We start from the raw sequence: 17,237 nt of genomic DNA, 5'->3' as shown, positions 1-17,237 counted from the left end.
TGATTCACTTTGTTATAAAGCAGAAACTAACACACCATTGTAAAGCAATTATACTCCAAGAAAGATGTTAAAAAAAAAAAATTTTAGCCATCCTAATGGCTATATCCATAGGTATTTCATTTTGGTCCTAATTTGCATTTCCCTGAAGTTGAGTACTTTTTATGTGCTTATTAACCATTTAAAATCTTCTTTTGGGCTTCCCTGGTGGTGCAGTGGTTGAGAGTCCGCCTGCCGATGCAGGGGATACGGGTTCGTGCCCCGGTCCGGGAAGATCCCACATGCCGCGGAGCGGCTGGGCCCGTGAGCCATGGCCGCTGAGCCTGCGCATGCGGAGCCTGTGCTCCGCGATGGGAGAGGCCACAACAGTGAGAGGCCCGCGTACCGCAAAAAAAAAAAAAAAAATCTTTTGTAAAGCATCACTTAAAATATTTTGCCCATTTTTATATTGTGCTGTTTGTCTTAATGTGTTGAAAGAGTTCTTCATGTATTGCAGATAAAAGTCCTTCATGAGATATATGTTCTATAAATATTTTTTTTACAATTTGTACTTTCTTTTCCTTAATGGTGTCTTTGAGGGGCAAAAGTTTTAAATTTTGTTAAATTTATCAGTTTGGGGAACTTATAATTTTTGTGTGCTAGATAAGATATAGTTACTATAAGGTTTCAAGGATTATTCTTACATATTCTATAAATTTTATATCTTAGACTCCACATTCATGTATAAAATCCATTTCAATTTGATCTTTTCTATATGGTATATGGTAAAGATTGATGTTCATTTTTTTCCCACAGAAATATTCAGTTATTCTAGCACCATTTATTTAAAAGGCTCTCTTTCCCCATTCATTTATATTGGCATCTTTGTTGAAAATTTACCATATATATGTGAGTCTATTTTGGATACCATCTATTCTTTTTTTTTTTTTTTTTTTGCGGTACGCGGGCCTCTCACTGTTGTGGCCTCTCCCGTTGCGGAGCAACAGGCTCCGGACGCGCAGGCTCAGCGGCCATGGCTCACGGGCCCAGCCGCTCCGCAGCATGTGGGATCTTCCCGGACCGGGGCACGAACCCGTGTCCCCTGCATCGGCAGGCGGACTCTCAACCACTGCGCCACCAGGGAAGCCCACCATCTATTCTTTTCCATTGAACTCTATACCAATATCACATTGTCTTGACTAATATATATTTGTAAGTCTTGAAATCAAATTGTATAAATCCTTCAGCTTTGTGTTTTCTTCTTTTTAAAAACAAAAAACAAAAAAACAGGGCATATATAACATCAGTGTTCCAGCCAGAATGATATTCTGGGACCAGACTCCTCTCAAGTATAGAAATATATTTTCAAAGTTTTAAATTTTTTTATTTTTAAGTGATTCCAGACTTACAGAAAAGTTACAGCAATAATAAAAATAACTTCCATATAGTTTTCACTCAGATTCCCCAAATGCTAACATTTTGCCATATGTATCATTATCTTTCTATATATACATAGTATTTTCTGAACTCTTTGGCAGTAAGATATTGATATAAGGCCCCTATGCCCATAAATACTTCACTCTCCTACACAACTGCAAAACAATAATCAAAATCAGGAAATTATCACTAATAGAACACTATATCTTATAGGTCTTCCTCAGATAGTACCACCTCCCAACACTGTCCTTTAGAACTAAAGACATTTTTCTCTGGCTGTGTCTTTCCATCCTCCCTTCCTATCTTTCATAACCTTGACTTGCTGAAAAGTATTGCAGAATGTCACTCCATTGTCTAGTGTTTCCTCAGGATTAGATTCACATTCTGCATTTTGGGCATAAGTACCTCAGAACTGACCTTGTACTCTCCTCAGGGCCTCACAGAAGGAGGCACACACTATAGATTTGTACTGTTACAGATGATGTTGACCTTCATGTACCAGGGTTCTCCATTGTGGAGTTTCTTTTTTCTCTTTGCACTTAAAAATACATTGTGGGGATATATATGGAATCTAAAAAAAAAAAAAAAAAAAAAAGGTTCTGTTGAACCTAGGGGTAGGACAGGAATAAAGTCGCAGACTTAGGGAAGGGACTTGAGGACACGGGGAGGGGGAAGGGTAAGCTGGGATGAAGTGAGAGAGTGGCATTGACTTATATACACACTACCAAATGCAAAATAGCTAGCTAGAGGGAAGCAGCCGCATAGCACAGGGAGATCAGCTCGGTGCTTTGTGACAACCTAGAGGGGTGGGATAGGGAGGGTGGGAGGGAGGCCCAAGAGGGAGGAGATATGGGGATATATGTATACGTATAGCTGATTCACTTTGTTATACAGCAGCAACTAACACAACATTGTAAGGCAATTATACTCCAGTAAAGATGTTAAAAAATACATATATTGAGGGGGATACTCTGAGATAATGTAAATATCCTATTTTTCGCTCTAGTGGGTTGAATTGTGGCTCCCCAAAGGTTCATTTGGGACCTGTAAGTGTGACCTTATTTGGAAAAAGGGCTTTTGATTAAGTTAAGGAGCTACAGATGAGATCATCCCACGTTTAGGATGGGTCCTAAATCCAATGACAGGCAGCCTCCTAAGAGAAAGGCAGATGAAGACTCAGGCACACAGAGAAGGTGGCCACGGGAAGACCCAGAGGGACATTGGAGTTATGCCACAGCAGGCCAAGAGTGCTTGGGCCACCGGAAACTGAGAGAAACAAGGAAGGGTTCTCTCCTAGAACTTTCAGAGGGAGCATGGTCCTGCCTGCTCCTTGATTGCAGGCATCAGGCTTCCGGAACTGTGAGAGAATCAATTTCTGTTGTTTTAAGTTTCCAAATTCATGGTAATATGTTAACAACAGCCCTAGGAAACTGATACGGTCAGTAAACCTTCACCCACCAGTGTTAACCTTCATTGATGATTCCTGTCTGAGTCAGTTATTATGATGGTGGTTGCCAAATGGTGTGTTTTTAATTCCACAATTTCTTCTATATTTATTAATTAGCAATCTATTATAAGGAAGAACTTTTGTTTATTTCCGTATGCACTTACAGATTCTTCTATTATTCAATGAGTTATAATGTGGGTTTTTTTGCAGTATTATTTAGGTATAATTTATATACAATAAAATTCACCCATTTTAAGTGTGTAGTTTAGTGCACTGGGCAATTTCTTATAGTCATGTAATTATCACCATGGTAAAGTTATAGAATCTTTTTTTTGTCATTCTAAAAAGTTCTTTAGTGCTTCTTTCCAGTAAATCTCTTCTCCCCAACCCTGGCCCCAAGAAACTACTGATCTGCTATTTACCACTATAGTTTTGGTGTTTTTTTTTTTTTTTAATTTCACTTAAAATCAAACAGTATGTGTTTTAAGATTTGACTTTTTTCACTTAGCATAATGTTTCAGAGATTCGTTGATGCTTTGCATGTATCAAGAGTCCGTTACTCTTTATTAATGAGTAGCGTTCCAAAGTATGTATATACCAGATTTGTTTATACATTCACCAATTGAAGGACATTTGAATTGTTTCCACTTTTTAGCTATTATGAATGATGTTGCTATGAACATTTGTGGACAAGTCTTTGCGTGTTCATATATTTACATTTCTCTTGCATAAATATCTAGGAGTGGGAATGTTGAGTCACAGTCTGAGTGTGTTTAATTTTAACGAGATAATGTCAAACTGTTTTTGCAAGTGACGGATCCTTTGTGCATTTCTACCAGTAATGCATGAGAGTTCCAGTTCCTACACATCCTCATCAACACTTACTATTGGTCAGTCTTTTTAATTCCATTTACTGGAACATTGGAGTAGAGCAGAATTTCACAACCATTTTTGTCATTCCGCCCTCCCACCCAGAGCCATCTTAGATATTATTTTCATAATCACCCACCATAAAATTTTCATACCATCTGTTTTGTACTGTGTATATCTTTGATTTACATCTATGTATGTATATTTGTGTTTTATACATAAAAAGAGAAATATTTTTTTACCTCCCCCAAAGACTAATTTTTTACTCCCTTGGAGGTGATAGCACCCCCATTGAGAGTGCATGGTATAGAGGGGTCTATAGTTTTTAGCTTGCTTTTTTCATGAAGACTCAGGATTGTGAGCATCTTTTCATGCGAAAAGAGAGAGAAATCCCGTATCTATGAAAATCCACCTTAAATAATAAGTTAGCTAAAAAACTAATTTAGCAAGTCTTAGAATATAAGGTCAATGTACAAATATCAACTTATTTCTATATATTGGTAGTGGACAACTAGAAAGTAAAATTTAAAAAACTGCTTGATTTTCAATGAATCAAAAAATGAAATATATAGGAATAAATATAAGAAAAGATGTGTAAAACTCATACACTTAAAACTATAAAACTTTTACTGATAGATATTAAAGAATACTTTTCTTGTAAATATTACTAGTACTATTGACATTTTAAGTATTTTTACTCCTAGGACAAAATTTCTCTTTCTGGATATAATTTTAGTACAATCTTAGGCTCCCTGTTCTCCAGTTCTCTTTTCCATGCTGTTTCCACCCCACCCCCACCCCAGATCCACTTTGCTCTCCACAAAGGGTTGAGGGGGGAACCTTGAGAAACATCTCTACTGGAAATCGGTGTCTGTTGTTTTCTGGTTAAAGATAGCTTTGTTTGTAGCAGTCTCTGTCTTCTGGCTAATGGCAATGGTATACTATGTGATATTATTTGTTCTTGTTGGTCTGTACAGTTTGGAGACTCAGACTTATACACAGAGCCCTTAACCTGACTACCCTGGATATAGCCTACATATTGTTTTAAAAATAAACCAGCCTTCCTAAAGGGAAAATGTGCTTTAACCTAGGGTTAAACTTCATAATTGATGTGCAGAAATAACACACTAGATGGGATAGTTGTGGGAAGAAGAAAAAAACTTGTTACCATCTTTTAAGTAACTCCAGTGCAAGTGGATAACGCACTTTAAGTGAAACTAGTGCTCTATTAAGTCCCTTCTCTTATAACTTATGAGATTTATCACTAATAATATCAAATTATTTCTTCTACAATTACTGCATTCACACTTGGTCAGCCTTTACGGATAATGGTAATATAAAAAAAGGAAAATTTTAACAGTTTTGTCTTCTATGCATATATTAGTGCCTTGCATAGATGGACAAAGAAAAGTCACTATGGTATTGGTTTTCCAGCTAAGGAGATGCTAACGTGAGAACAATTTTAATTATACGTCTATAAAATAATTGTTCTCATTGAAAATAAACCAAAAATGTTGAAGACTTTTCCCACCAACTTTTTGGTATTCTATTTAAATAAAGCCCACTAAGTTAATGTGTGACTTTAGTTTTATTCTATATTGCGCTTGTATCTACTTCATCTGAAAGGCTACATCTGTCTTTGTCTAATATATGATCTGCAATATCTAATAATTGATATCTGGAATTCTTGATATAAACATGAATTTATAATACCCAAGAGAACACAGCTTGTGGCGCACAGCTTTGTAAGATTAATCTCTTAGTTATCAAATCCTATCATGTTCAAGTCTAAAGTTGCAACAGATTTAAAAAATTCTCCCACCAAACATTTCCCAGCTGTTTAAAATAAACGACATACTCTAAAGATGGAGAGCAGTCTGTTTTCTATAGCTTTAGCTAAAAGATAATTTCCTAGGCCCTGTTGCCCATATTTACCAAAATGACCACCCTCAAAAATATTATTGCACTATACCCTGGCAAGCTAAATTAAAATTTTGTTCGTACTGAATCCATTGGAACACACAGATAACCTTTATGAGGACACAAAGTTGAAAACTGCTCTCTAGGTCTAACAAAAGGCTAACCAAAAATGCAACCCAGCCTTGAAACTGAGTGTTATCAGATTCTATCTACTAAATGTACGGCTCTTGTTTCCAAACAACAATGTTAAGAGGAGGTGCTCTAAGTGCAAACAGTTTTATTTTTGAAGTGTTATCCTTGTTACTCACTTGTGTAGAAAAATACCTAATTATGCTGTGCAACAGAGCACTGAAACCATCAAACATAAGGTTAAAAGGTAGGTTTTAAAAATATTTGAATATAAGACATAAGTACTTTCAATTTTAATAACATGTTCCACAGAGAAAAGGTCAGTTGACCTAGTAGTACTACCCATAATGCTTTACTCATAGTTTTTAGGGGAATGGCAACTTTCTTCCCTTTCTTTATTGAAAGCTTTATTGCTATGGACTTCCCTACATTTCTTCCTTTAAGATCCTCAAAAGTTGTGAACTGCAGTAGATGGCAGTATTCTAAAGCAGAGAAGACATCAAGGTGGAGGATAAGAAATTTCACTCCTCATCTTGGCTGTCCTTAAATTATATGACTTAATATTTATATATTTTAGTTGGATAATCTATTAAAAAAAAAAGAAAAATCAAAATTACGTCTAATGTTCTTTCTAGCTATAAAATTCACATTAGCTCCAATAAAATGCATGATTGCTGACTGCTAGTGGAAAAACAGTGTGAAAATATTGGAAAAAGGAGATAAGGGAAAAAAATTTTGGTCACATTACCAAAGTACTGTAAAGAAAGAGTACTCATATCTCTAAGCACCAATCACTTCATTTAAAACGTAATTTTCTCACACAAAAGGCTATCCCTGTGCAGTTGTAAATCATTAATATGGATATTTTTCTTTTAGATATTCCCAAGAAATTTGTTTATTTTTCTATTAGGTGCTCCTTTCATTCTCTCACATGAGAGCTACAGTTTTATATGGGTATAAATGTATTGCAGATTGGTTCAACTAACACTTGTGAGAAAATAAGTAGCAAAGAAAAATTAACTGTTGCAACTTATGTTTTAAGAATTATTTTTTCCAATTAAAAAGAATGATTGATAATTAGAAAATGTAAACAAAAAAGGAAAACCCAAATTACTATCGCTAGAGATAACATTCCTTCCGTCTGATGTTTCCACATGGAGAGAGCTTTTCTCAGATGAACCTTATGAGTCTTCACTCACTCCTCCTCTGATAAGACTCGGAGTTTGGGAGAAAAAAATGAACTTAAGAATCTCTGGCCTTTTTATTACTCTCTTTTGGAACTTGCTGCCTATAAAGGATCATATGCTCTGTGTTCATAAAAATTTTATGAACTAGGTTGTCTCCCTGTGTTTGAGGAATTAAGTGGAAAACTGTCTAATTTAGGAATAACTTTTATAGCAAACCCCCTTGCCCACAGCCTCACCACATTCTCAATCAGCAGTTTCATCAGTAATGAAGCTATTCTTTTTATAGAAGTATAGTTGATTTACAATACTGTGTTAGTTTCAGGTGTACAGCAAAGTGATTCAGATAGATAGATAGATACTGGGTGGGCCAAAAAGTGCCTTCAGATTTTAAGTAAAAAGTAAAAGACACATTTTTCATTTTCACCAAGAACTTTATTGAACAATGTATTCACCCTTTTGTTCTACTACATTCTGCCATTTTTCAGGCAACTTCATAATTCCATCTTTCCAAAACTTTTTACCTTTTTGAGCAAAGAACTGTTCCAGGTGCCTTTTACAGTCTTCCAAGGGATGGAAATTTTTTCCATTAAGAAAATTTTGTAGAGACTGAAATAAATGGAAATCTGAAAGTGCAATGGCTGGTGAATACGGCAGATGAATCAGAACTTCCCAGCCAAGTTGTAACAGTTTTTGCCTGGTCATCAAAGAAACATGTGGTCTTGAGTTATTCTGGCAGAAGATTATGCATTTTTTTGACTAATTCCGGACGCTCTTCGTCGAGTGCTGCTTTCAGTTGGTCTAATTGGGAGCAGTTCTTGTTGGAATTAATTGTTGGTTTTCCAGAAAGAGCTCATAATAGAGGAGTCCCTTCCAATCCCACCATATACACATCACCGTCTTTGGATGAAGACCGGCCTTTGTTGTGGTTGGTGGTGGTTCATTTCGCTTGCCCCACAATCTCTTCCATTCCACATTATACAGTATCCACTTTTCCTCGCATGTCACAATCTGTTTTAAAAATGGAACGTTTTCATTACGTTTCAGTAGAGAATAGCATGCAGAAATACAGTCAAGAAGGGTTTTTTAGCTTATGTGGAACCCAAACATCAAAGCAATTAACGTAACCAAGCTGGTGCAAATGATTTTCAACACTTAATTGGGATATTTTGAGTATGTCAGCTATCTCCTGCATGGTATAACGTTGATCGTTCTCAGTTAATGTCTCAGTTTGATCGCTATCAACTTCAACTGGTCTACCAAACCATGGAGCATCGTCCAGAGAGAAATCTCCAGGACAAAACTTCACAAACCACTTTTGACACATTCGAGCAGTCACAGCACCTTCTCCATACACTGCACAAATCTTTTTTGCATTTTAGTTGTGTTTTTAGCTTTCTTGAAATAATAAAGCATGATATGCCAAAAATGTTGCTTTTTTCTTCTTCAATATTAAAATGGTTACACAAAAATTCACCAATTTTAATGTCTTTTTTAAATGCACGCTGATATGACAGCTGTCACATGGAATCTAACAAAATTGTTTCTAATGAACTTAAAGACAACTAAGTGCTACTAGAGACATCTTATGGAAAAAACTGAATGAAACTTTTTGCCAACCCGATAGATAGATAGATAGATAGATAGATAGATAGGTAGATAGGTAGGTAGGTAGATAGATAGATAGGGATATTGTTTTTCAGATACTTTTCCATTATAGGTTATTACAAGATGTTGAATATAGTTCCCTGTGCTGTAGTGTAGGTCCTTACTGTATATCTGTTTTCTGTATAGTAGTATGTATCTATTAATCAAAAGCTCCTCATTTATCCCTCCCCCTACACTTTCCCCTTTGGTAACTATAATTTTGTTTTCTATGTCTGGGACTCTATTTCAATTTTGTAAGTGTTCATTTGTATTAGTTTTTAGATTCCACATATAAGTAGTATCATATAATATTTGTTTTTCACTGTCTGGCTTACTTCACTTAGTATGATGATCTCTAGGTCCATCCATGTTGCTGCATATGACATTATTTCTTTCTTTTTTATGGCTGAGTAATAGTCCACTGTACATATGTACCACATCTTCTTTACTATTTACCTGTTGATGAACATTTAGGTTGCTTCCATGTCCTGACTGTTGTAAACAGTGCTGCAGTGAACATGGGGGTGCATGTATCTTTTCAAATGAGAGTTTTCATCTTTTCGGGATATATGCCCAGTAGTGGGATTGCTGGATTATATGGTAGCTCTATTTTTAGTTTTTTAAGGAACCTCCATACTGTTTTCTGTAGTGGCTGCACCAATTTACATTCCCACCAACAGTGTAGGGAGGGTATAAAGCTAATATTTTGATGTCTCTATACCTTACTTCTGCATGTATCTCTAAATAGCTCCAAACTCAGGTGGACAGAAAGGAAGTTATTATTAATTTTAAAACCTTATAGAACCCACACTATTAACATGTCAGCATCTTTCTATGATTTTTATTCATTCATTCATACATTAATTCATGCATTCATTCAGTATGTTCTCCTATTAACTAAACACAATACTCAGATTTTGCCAGCCTACATAAAGCTAATAGTCCTGCATAAAAGACAAACACAAATTAACTACAAGGATGATGAGTTGTATGAGTGGGGACCCTGAGCTCTAGGGCAAGCATATCAGAGAAATCTGTCTAACCTGGACTTGACAGATCTCCTGTGGGAAAAAGATTAAGTCAGTACCTGAAGGATGAGTCATTAAATTTAGGCAGGGGATGGGCAGGTGGGAGGAGGTCAGTAAGGACTGCAGAAATCAATATTCACCAAAACCAAGAGGAAACAGAGTCTGGCAGAAGTTCACTGTGGCTACAGCCTAGAGATGGAGAGGTAGCATAGTGCAAGGAAAGCGCTACGTAATATATAGGTTTGGACCAAATCAAAAAGGACATTTTAGGCTGTAATAAAACTTGGATGGTACCCTAAGGGCAATGGATGTTAAATATATACTGACATAACCAAACATTATTGTTTATGGAGTTTTTTATTCAGCATTTTTGATTTACTAGCAATGAAATAGTGTCAATTTATATTCAATTGTATGTCAAAATTTTTCCCAGTGACTAAATACTATATAAATACTATATAAAATACCTTTATATCTACACTAAATTATTTTGATATTATCTAAAACTTTACAGTGCTACACCTGCAACATATACAGTGACTGTTTCACTAATATAATTTTTTTTTAATTTGGTTATATGAGAGAGCAATAAAATTGTATATTTTTGCTTCAACAAACATTTTAAAAATTATTAGTGAAATGGCAGAATCTTTTTATGTATTTTAAGCCATTTACATTTTCTCTTTTATAATTGCTTTTTCATGAAACTTGTCCATTAATACATGAGATCTTAGTGTTTTTCTTACTGATTTACATGAGATCTTTATTAAATAATATTTTAATCCTTTTTACATTTTTATAAAACTTTTCCCACATGTGTCTGGCTTTTCAATTTTAAGTTTTTCAGCTTTAAATTTTTACCACATTTTTATCTTTTTATTGTTTTGAAACATTTTAAATATAAAGGTCATAATATTACAGGTAAGACTTACGTATTGACAAGTATTAATGTCTGTCTTATTTGTTGCAAGACTGTTATTTTATGAATGAAACATAATATGAAGTAAAGCCTCCTACTGCTTTGTCCTTTTGGTTTCAGGCAATCGTTATGAGGCTCTTATTATGTATGATTTCATTTTGTGTTTTACATTCTCCCTACAAACATTTGCAACCATTAAAATGTATTGATTTGTGGAGATTTGGTTTATTACTGATTTCCAGTTATCATAGTGTATATTTAATTCTGCAACTTTTTTCTTTTGAACTCAGTATAGTGTTTTCAAGATTATTCCATGTGCTTATAGATAGATCTAGTTCATTCTTTTTACTCTCTGAATAATAATAATGAACATTTAATGAATTCTTTCTGTGTAGCAGCCACTGTTCTAAATACTTTACATGGATTAACTTGTTCTATACTTAACTCTTGAGGTAGGTATTATTATCCATGTTTTACAGAGCAGCAACAGAGGAAGGACAAATAGCTCTCTAAAGTTATGAGAGAGCAGGACTCAAATCCTTCTAGAATCTCTCCATTAACCAAGGCATGGCAGCTGCTCTTTGACCTAGCTGTAGTATTCATCATATGAATATTTACCCATTTTCTACTGACTTAAGTTGTTTCCATTTTCAATTACAGATAATACTGTAATTAACATTGTATGACAACGAGACTTAATACATGTCTCCTTATCCACATACATCAAGCATGTACATTTTTAATTTTACCAAATCTGATCACTTTCCAAAGTGATCAAACTAAATAAGTCTCCATTGCTCCAGATTCTCATCAGTACTTGGCTTTGATAGAATTTCTAAAATTTTTCAATCTGATGGTTATAAAAAGACACCTTGTTTTAATTTTTTTCTAGCTTCATTTAAAATTTTTATTTTATTAATCACCTAGATTTGGCCTCCACATAATCCTGGTTCAGGTTACATATAAACATGGCATTGGGTCTCCCTGGGTACTCAAGAACAAAGATATTTTTCCTTTAAAGTCCAAAATAACATTTTAAAGAAATATAAGCCAGAGAGCTCAAGGGGGAATCAGCTGTGTAATATTCCATATAGCTCAGTCCCTCTTTAAGGCTGGGTTCAAATGTCTCTACATTGATTTTATTTATTTTTTTACTTTTTTCTGGCTTTATTAAGATAATTCACATATAGTAGCATTGTGTAAGTTTAATGTATACAACTTGATAATTCAATGTACATATGTATTGCAAAGTGATTATCACAGTATGGTTAGTTAACACCTGCATCACCTCACATAATTACCCCTTTTCTTGATGGTGAGAACATATAACATATAAGATTTGCTCTCTTAACTTTTAAGTATATAAAGCAATATTGTTAACTGTAGTCACCATGCTGAACATTAGATCCCCACAACTTAGTCTTACAACTGGAAGTTCGTATGCTTTGACCAAAATCTCCCCATTTTCCCTGACCCCCAGCCACTGGCAATCACCATTCTACTCTCTTTTACTATGAGTTCAGTTTTTTCAGATTGCACATGTAAGTGAAATCATACAATAGTTGTCTTTCTCTGACTTATTACACTGAACATAATGCCCTTAAGGTCCATCCATGTGGTTGCAAATGTCAGGATTTCCTTCTTTCTCATGGCTGAATAACATTCCAATGTATATATTTGCTGTATCTTCTTGATCCATTCATCTTTGGATGGACACTTAAGTTGTTTCAATATGTTGGTCATTATGAATAATGCTACATTGAGCATCGGGATGCAGATATCTCTTTGAGGTAGTGATTTAATTTCCTTAGAATATATAAACAGACATGGGACTACTGGATCATATGGTAGGTCTAATTTTAATTTTTTGAGGAACCTTCATACTGTTTTCCATAGTGGCTGTACCCATTTATATTCCCACCAGTATTGCACAGAGTTCCCTTTTCTCCACATCTGCACCAACACGTCTCTTGTCTTTTTGATACTCCATTCTAACAGGTGAGTTGATATCTCATAGGCTTTCTTCACTCTTTGCACACATTTTTCTTTGTTCTCTTCTGACTGGATACTTTCAGAGGTCCTGTCCTCTACTTCACATCTCTTCTGCTTGATCAATTTTGTTACTGCAGCCCTCTACTACACTCTTCATTTCATGTATTCTTCAGCTCCAGAGTTTCTGTTCAGTTCCTTTTTTTATGATTTCTGTCTCTTTGTTAAACTTCTCATTTTATACATGTATTATTTTCCTGATTTCATTGAATTCTCTTTCTGGGTTTTCTTGTAGCTCATTGAATTTCTTCAAAACAGCTATTTCGAATTCTTTATTGGGTAAATCACAAATCTCCATGTCTTTTGGGTCAGTTACTGGAAAATTATTGTGTTTCTTTGGTGGCGTCATGTTTCTTTAATTTTTCATATTCCTGCACGTCTTGTGTTGATATCGTCACATTTGAAGTAGCAGTCATCTCCAGTGTTTGTTGACTCACTTCAGTATGAAACCTTCCATCAGCCCTGCTAGGGTTTGAGGAATTTGCATGCCCTCTGTGGATATACTTTCTCCACACTTCTTGCTCCCTTTGTGGCAGAATCCTTAAGCTTATAGACCTTCTGATCCTGCCAAGCCAGGCTGAGTGCTGACAGTCTCCTTTTTGTTTTCCCAAGGACAGTGCTAAGTGCTCGTTTATTGTCTCTCCAAGGTCTACATGTTTGGGCCAGCTTATTGTATGTGCCCACTAACCTTCTGTAAATCTCTCTCCAGTCCCTGGAACTCACACAGGGAGCTGGCCATGTGGTGGGTGGTGGGTGTGTGTGGGTGAGGCATGTGGAGTACTGGGGGTGCCAGTGGGACAGGGAAATCCACAGGGGAAGCTTCCCCAGTGGTTTATAGGCAGGCCTCCCAATGGAGTCTGTGATGTGGGAAGTAGGATCCCCGTCTGTTTTGAGCCCTGGCTGGAGTTCTCCTAGCTGCTCATTGCCCTCGAGTCATGCAGTTCATGACTCAGTACTCTGAATGGGGCAAGGGATGAATGAGCCTTTTCGGCAGCATCCCATGCAGCTGGGGAAGCCAGGTACTCACTCCAATGCTCTCACTTTCCCCACAGCAGAAAACATGGGCCAAGAAGGGCTCTCTTGGGACTCAGCTCTGCCTCCTGGGGGCAGGGTGGTATGAATAAAGTCAACCTGTTCCTCTTACTGTCTTCAATGTGTCTAATACCTGGTATTTTCCCAATGGTGTGCTAGAACCACTGGACTCCTGGAGTTCCCTAGAGGCTCTCTCACATGTGGGTGATTGGCTGAATCAGTGTTCTTCAGATACTCCTGGTTCAGGGCCCAGAGGGGCTGGAGCCAGTTCACAGGCCACGTCCAGGTTCACAGCATCCAGAAATGGCACCGAGGTCTGTATGTCTATAACTTGATGCATGAGTGTGTGAGACTCCTCCCAGGTCCCTTGGTATATGGTGTTGACCGAACAAAAGCCAGACAGGGCTGTAGCTGGACATTCAGGGGTACAAAGTCGCTTCTGGTATGCAGCCAGGGCCAGGGTTCACAAGGCAGCTGCCTGAGTACAGGCCTGTCCCTGTCTTCTCAAAACAACTCTCTTCCTTCTTGGACTGCACTGGGGTTTCACAGTCTGCTAGCTGGATCCCACAGTTACCACAAAGGAACTTTTGTCCACAGATGAATGCCAAATTGTTGTTGTTGAGTGGAGCATATATTGCAAGGGATGTCTTATTCATCCATTGTGCTAATGTCATTCTATCTTGTTTTAATTTGAATGCTCTGATTACTAGTGAGTTGGAGCATCTCCTTTTTTTACATGTTCACGTATCATTCACGTATTCATTTTCCTTGCTTATTTTTTATTGGCTTGTGGTCTCTGTATTGATTTTCAGAGTTACCTATGTATACTTGCCATATTCTTTGGCTATAATAAAATTAGATATAAATAATTAAAAGGTCAGTAACACATGCTAACCATTTGGAAACTAACAAAAACACTTCTAGATAAACCTCAGTTTAAATAACGTATAAAAAAAAGAAAAAAAACTCTAGAAAGCAATGAAAAATAGTTTTTAAAACAATATATTGCCTTAACTTTAGTAGAAATTACAAAAATAAAAAAACTTGAAATATTTATCTGAAGAAATTAGAAAAATTACCAATAATATCAGTCAAAATTATCAAAATTACCAATTATCAATAATAGGGAAAGCAATAAGGAAGATAGAATGAATAAAAACAATTTGTCAAACGAAAAAATACATTTTAAAAAGCTGAGTCTTTGAAAAACTCAACAAAATTATATAAACTTCTCTTGAGCCTTATTAAAGACAAAGGCAAAAGAACAAAATAATGAGATAAAAAATTTTATGTAATAAAAATATTATGCTACAGAAAAATAATTTATAGGAGAATATTTGTATTTATGGCAACAATTGCAAATACCTAGATGGATGATTTCTTAACACTTTAATTTAACAAAATTTTTCCCAAAAAGAAATAGTAAACTTGACTAGACTAGCAGAAGTAAATGTAAAAATAATTAAATGGTAAAATAACAAGGTTCAGAGAAGAACTCTATTAAACCTTTAAAGAACAGACAATTCCAAAATTATTTAAAATCTAGACAACAGAAAAATACAGAAAATTCCTCAAATTACTTTTTTATAGTACAGACACCTTTATTTTATTTTTTATTGGGGTATAGTTGTTTTACAATGTTGTGTTAGTTTCTACTGTACAGCGAAGTGAATCAGCCATATGTATACATATATCCCCTCTTTTTTGGATTTCCTTCCCATTTAGGTCACCACAGAGCACTAAGAGTTCCCTGTGCTATACAGCAGGTTCTCATTAGTTATGTATTTTATACATATTAAGCATGAATATAATACAAAAACTTGATAATATAGATAGTAATATAAATATATTACTGTCATTTATAGGGAAGGCAGCTATGCTAACCACTATACTACCAACACCTCATCAATCTCATTTATATGGATTCAGAGAATATAAAGGCAGATTTTTAAAAGCTTATCAAATAGAATATAATAATATACTAAAAGATGCTTTTAGACACTTCTAACAAGCTCATTTCTAGAGAAATCTCAGATTGAATAAGAAAAAAGAATAATCAGCAAGGACTTATTCTAGGGATACAAGGATGATTAAATGTCAGGAAATCCATCAACATAATTTATTACATCAACAAATTAAGAAATATAAATTATGTGATTATATTAATAATTTTTAAAAAGTTAGCATTACTAATAAAAAAATACATGCAAAAGGAATAGAAGTAAAATAAGTACTAAAAAAGACCATGCGGGCTTCCCTGGTGGCGCAGTGGTTGCGAGTCCGCCTGCCGATGCAGGGGACACGGGTTCGTGCCCTGGTCCGGGAAGATCCCACATGCCGCGGAGCGGCTGGGCCCGTGAGCCGTGGCCACTGAGCCTGCGCGTCCGGAGCCTGTGCTCCAAAATGGGAGAGGCCACAACAGTGAGACGCCCACGTACCAAAAAATAAAAAAAAGGAACACGCACCCCAAACCAAGCAAACTATTTTAAACTACAATGTTGTAAGACTCTCATTTTAAGCAAAATTTGATTATCATGCCTGATAGCATTATTATTTTTTTATTTTATTTTATTATTATTATTATTTTTGCGGTACGCAGGCCCCTCACTGCTGTGGCCTCTCCCGTTGCGGAGCACAGGCTCCGGACACGCAGCCTCAGCGGCCACGGCTCATGGGCCCAGCCGCTCCGCGGCATGTGGGAATCTTCCCGGACCGGGGCATGAACCCGTTTCCCCTGCATCGGCAGGCGGACTCTCAACCACTGCACCACCTGGGAAGCCCGCATTATTATTTTTGATCATTGTTCAACTTTGCCTCAGGGGATTATAATAAGTGTACAATGACAATAATATTGTATATTTGGTAAAAACATTGAAAAGAGACAAAACCGTCTCCTTGTTGCTGATAACACTATTTTATTCCAAAAAAACTGCCTAATACTCTCTAGTAAATAGCTACTATAATTAATTGAAGGAATTAGTTAACTGGTGGCTCAAAACATATTATACTAAAAAAGAAAGTAGCCTTCTTTAGTATTAGCAATAAGCACCTGGAAATTAAAATGAAAAAAAAATCCAGTTTACAGCAGTAACCAAAATATAGGGTACGTAGAAATACATTTAACAGGAAAGATAGAATATAAAACAAATTACATAAAAAATAAAATCCTACTAAAAGATTTTTTAATCTGACAAATTGAGTAAAACACCGTATTTGTGGAAGGAAAATTTTAATCATTTAAATAAATGTCAAGTGTCCCCAAGTTAATAGCTTGAATATAATTGCATTTAAAACATGTATAGACAAAACTTCATTTGCAGAAAATATTTGAAAAGCAGATCACAGAATTTGTTTTGGAATATGATAAAAAGCTCAGAGGGAAGAATAAATGCCCTAGAAGACCAGGAAAATTATGAGGAAGAATAGTGAGAAGACATGCTTTATAAAACATCAGAAAAACACTCCATTGAAAACGTAAACAAAGCAATTTGGAATTGCCATAGAAATGGAAAAATAGAGCAGTGAAGCAGAACATAGAAATACATATATGAAATTTTAATATATGATGAAAGTGATATTTCAATTTGGTGGGGAAGAAT

At 35.7% G+C, this 17,237-nt stretch overlaps 1 long non-coding RNA gene across 1 annotated transcript in view; it reads right to left on the bottom strand.

The window, feature by feature from the left end:
- The window catches only part of LOC309961476, a 205,909-nt gene extending 189,367 nt beyond the window's left edge, over positions 1 to 16,542 (bottom strand). The window contains exons 1-2 of the long non-coding RNA XR_014326187.1: positions 16,406 to 16,542; positions 16,098 to 16,248 (exon numbers count right to left, since the gene is read on the bottom strand). This is a non-coding gene — a long non-coding RNA (uncharacterized lncRNA). The remainder of the gene's footprint in view (positions 1 to 16,097; positions 16,249 to 16,405) is intronic.
- Positions 16,543 to 17,237: the final 695 nt, after the last annotated feature.

The sequence above is a fragment of the Leucopleurus acutus genome (assembly GCF_964270905.1).
Source record: "Leucopleurus acutus genome assembly, chromosome: 4".
NCBI lineage: Eukaryota > Metazoa > Chordata > Mammalia > Artiodactyla > Delphinidae > Leucopleurus > Leucopleurus acutus.
This window is presented reverse-complemented; position numbering and strand designations above follow the sequence as displayed.